This window comes from Oncorhynchus mykiss, chromosome 2 (assembly GCF_013265735.2).
Source record: "Oncorhynchus mykiss isolate Arlee chromosome 2, USDA_OmykA_1.1, whole genome shotgun sequence".
NCBI classification, from domain to species: Eukaryota; Metazoa; Chordata; class Actinopteri; order Salmoniformes; family Salmonidae; genus Oncorhynchus; species Oncorhynchus mykiss.
Genome location: NC_048566.1, coordinates 59,387,290 through 59,391,711, shown reverse-complemented (window position 1 = coordinate 59,391,711; position 4,422 = coordinate 59,387,290). Strand labels below are relative to the sequence as shown.

Here is a 4,422-nt window from a genome sequence, read left to right as displayed (position 1 = left end):
ACACATAGCACGCAAAAAAGAAACAAAAAAGCAACAAAGTGTTTCCACGGCTCACTAGCTACAGACAACATGGAAAGCGGAAATACACAGCTAGGGATTATTTTCACTATTCTGATTGGCCTTTAGCCATGTCTTCATGTTATTTTTGAAGGTATGATAGGTGGTACAGTTTTGTGTGTCTGATGGCAGGGTATTCCAGACAGAGAAAGCAGATTTGATTAAAGGTGATTTGTCCTTAACGCTAAATGGCATACCTGGCTAGCACATTTAAAATAATTGGAATTCACAATTTCTGAGGGTCACTTAGATGGTCACACAGACACTTTTCAGAATGAGGTCCTTCTTCCAATAGGGTTTCACCAGGTACCATGCTTCACACAGAACCCAGTCACCCTGGCCCCTCACCCCTACAGACCGCACCAATCCCCACTGTAATCAATTCAGTGTCAGGACGGCTCTAGCCCTTTCACAAGTACCATCACACGGGTGTGATCCTTCTACAGTGGTCCCTGAAGCGTACGATCACACCCGTGTGTTTAGAACACTCATTAGAATGCTCGTTTAGAACGGCAGTTTCGAATGACGCAACAATCAGCGTTTGAGCTGACCACACTTTTTTCAGAAACTATTTACACAAACACAGTCTTTACAAAGTTATGTCCAGAATGTCAGCAGTTTATTTTTGGATGCATTGTTCAGATATTCACAGAAGTAAATATAGCATAACACAATCATCCTAACCGGAAAAATGTAGGCTACATTTGTCCTAGCGCTGAGGAAAGATTGACCCAACACAAGCAGTCATATTTTCTAACTCTCGGCTGACATAAACTACAATATGAATTAGCTAATAGCAATATATAATTAATCACATCACGGGTGAGCTCACCATTGATCGAAATAACTAGGTAAAACACTTTATAGAAATCGAAAGTAATCCAACGATTAGTTTCAGCGCGCAGCCATGCATTTTTTCCTCACAGAAACTGAAGATAATAAGAGAAGACGAGATGAGTTTGGTCTGTTTATAGTATGCATGTTGAAGGGGTGTGTCATCTACCGTCGTTCACATCCCACCATTAATTTCCGGAAGTCCTCAAAAAATTTGTGAACTCTTACTCACCTCATTTTGTTATAACATCTTTGGTCAAACAGACGTGAATCCCAGAATGCATTGTATGTCAACAAACATGGCTACACAGCTGGAATTCGCTTAGCTCATCATAATCAGTACAACCTTCAAAAAAGTATTTTACACACATAATATGTGCCCATTACAATCTGTGCAAGAATCGGAATGCATGATTTGTCACCTAGAATTGAAAACATGTGAATAAAACCGTAAATACACAAATAATTGCCACACAAAACATTTTCTGATAGTGATTTATTGACACAAGTGGCGCGTGCCGGCAGTCAACCACATAACCTCCCACTCTGCGCCATTCAGTGTTGTTGTTTATGTATGTTGCTAGTGAGCTAAGCTGTAGCATTAACAATGTCTTTCAAAAGGAGACAACTCACAAATGTGGAAATTCTGGAGATTTTTTTAAATTCTGAAAATGAGTCGGAGCTGCCCCCCAACCTTGTAGTCATTGAGAACCCTGAATCTGAATTTCCCTTGTCCACTGAGGAAGTAGAAGAACTCCCTAGGAGAATACTGGTTTACACAGGGTCCACCACTGACATCCAACATTATGAGGGGCTTGGGGTGTCCGGGTCCGTGGTGATGACCATGCTGGCTCCTCATCTCGGCAAGGGACACACTTTGTACGTGGACAATTGGTACAGCAGTCCCACACTCTTCCAGCATCTGCTCTCCAACAGCACAGGGGCCTGTGGCACAGTCAGGTCGAACCGGAAGGGGATGCCGGCATTCGGATGCAGGAAGATGCAGAGAGGGGAGGTGGAGTTCCAGGAGAACGGTCAACAGCTGGCAGTAAAGTGGCATGACAAGCGAGACGTCCATGTCCTCTCCACTGTCCATACAGCAACCATGTCAGCCACAGGGAAGGTGGACCACCTGACCGGAGAGAGATTGATCAAACCAGATTGTATGCTTGATTATAACCTCAAAATGGGGGCCGTGGATAAGGCGGACATGATAAACAGCTTTGTGGAATGCACTCGGAAAACGACCAAGTGGTATAAGAAGATATTTTTCCATCTGATCGATACTGCTGTCCTCAACGGCAGCATAGTTCACCGCCAACTAACAGGTGAGATGATTACTGAACAAGGTATTTTTGTAATTGGATGTACAGTTCACATACAAATCCATTATGCAACTATAGTGACAATATCTCACCCACCTACCCACTGCCTCATCATCCTCTAACTTTCCTCATCCTCCCCACTCCCTCTTAGGTAAAGTAATTACCTACCAAAAATACAGAGAGAACCTCATGAGAGAGCTGCTAGAGGAGCACCACACCCCTCGGCGCCCATCCACTGGGGGTCATCCTGCTGTAGACAATCCCCTACGCCTCACTGCACGGCATTTTCCCTGCAAAGTCCCTCAAACTGCTTCTCAAGGTAGTCGCACACGGAGGCATTGCAAAGTCTGCCTGTCTGGTGCCAGGAGAAGTAAGCAGAGGAAGATGACAAAATACATGTGTTTAGCTTGTGATACACCTCTATGTATTTCACCATGCTTTCAGGAGTATCACATGCTCAAGCATTATTGAGCACATCTGCAGCAATAAGTGACTGACTGACCTGACAGGTGACCTGACATGTGACTTGCCATGATACTATGCCTTTAGAGATGGGGGTGGAAATGCAGTTGTTGTTCAGTCACTGCATGAATATTAAATATGGGTTATGCATATTCAGTTTTTTGTCCTCTAGTAAAACAAGTTGTTGAACCAACTACCAATACTGCAATAAAATAGATGACTATTACATATTGGCATATGTGTTTTCTTGCTGTGTTTTCATCCAGTAAAACTGTTAAAGAGTGTACGTTAGCATACAAAAGCTGTCCTCATTCTTCAGCTCCAAAGATGTCCAGCTCCAGTTATAATATTGGCAAATAATGTTTCTGGTTTCTGAAAGTACAGAATAAAGAGGAATTATTCATTAGAATACAATATAAGGATATAGCAATAAAACAATACTACAAAGAAGTAACATAATAAACACTGCTATAAAAAATAGTTTATTGCATTGACAAAATCACAGATTTGAGTTATAACAGTAAGAAACTAACTGTTGAGCTCCACAAGGGGGCAAGGCAGGGCAGAACAGAGCTATGCTGAATAGACCAAATAAACAAACCATGGTCATATTTTTTATTTATTTAACTTGGCAAGTAATTTAAGAACAAATTATTATTTACAATGATGGCCTACACCGGCCAAACTCGGACAACGCTGGGCCAATTGTGCGCTGCACTATGGGACTCCCAATCACAGCCAGTTGTGATACAGCCTGGATTTGAAACAGGGTGTCTGTAGTGCCATAGACCGCTGCGCCACTTGGGAGTCATAAGGCCAGGGTAGCTTCAAAATACAACACAAGCTAATAGTTTTCTGACGCAACTAGCATTGTTTTACAGAGCTAATAGAATAATGTAGCTAGGTAAGCATGATTGACAATAACACCACAAAGGTTATAAAATGTGTAACGTTACCTCACGTGTCCGCAGTTATAAGGAATATATTATGATCTACAGCTACAGCAGAAACGGCATACGGAAACTATTATTATAACTATTATAATGTAATAAGGCACTTACTTTGATAGAAACGCAGCCTGGATTTGAACCAGCGAGTCTGTAGTGACGCCTCTAGCACTGATGTGCTGTGCCTTTGACCGCTGAACCACTTTGGAGTCATAAGGCCATGGTAGCTTCAAAATGCAACACAAGATAATACTTCTCTGACGCATTTAGCATTGTTTTACAGAGCTAATAGAAGAATGTGGCTACATAAGTACGATTGACTATAACACCACAAAGGTTATACAATGAGTAACGTTACCTCACGTGTCCGCGGTGATAAAGAATATACACAAATATATTATGCTCCATACATGCAGTACGCTACAATAGAAATGTGGAATGGAAAATGTGAACACGTGTGCAGATCCTGTTCTGACGGGAGATGAGCTGCAGACGTGAACTGCACAAACAATTGGGAAGTGCTTGGGGAATTTTGTCAGTGTCAGAAATGTCCCAAAAATGTAATTATCCGCAAAAGTAAAAATGACTATTTTTATGTGAATGAATGAGGAGGCGGAACACACCTAAATTCAAACTGTTTTTAGAAAATAAAAACTTGTTAGAAAATCATTTGAAATTGAAGTTAAAACAACCTATAAATATAAACAGGCTGCGTGCTTTAGTTTGAGGGCAGCGCGGATAAAATGTACTGTTACGTATCAATCACATTCTGGAATGGAGAAGACATTCTAACATCA

At 41.5% G+C, this 4,422-nt stretch overlaps 1 long non-coding RNA gene across 1 annotated transcript; it reads right to left on the bottom strand.

Moving 5' to 3' along the window:
- Positions 1–1,608: 1,608 nt before the first annotated feature.
- LOC118937284 lies at positions 1,609–3,762 on the bottom strand. Its single transcript, XR_005034527.1, has 3 exons — positions 3,740–3,762; positions 2,385–3,050; positions 1,609–2,023 (listed from the first exon to the last, which is right to left on the bottom strand). It is a non-coding gene; the product is annotated as an uncharacterized LOC118937284 (long non-coding RNA).
- Positions 3,763–4,422: the final 660 nt, after the last annotated feature.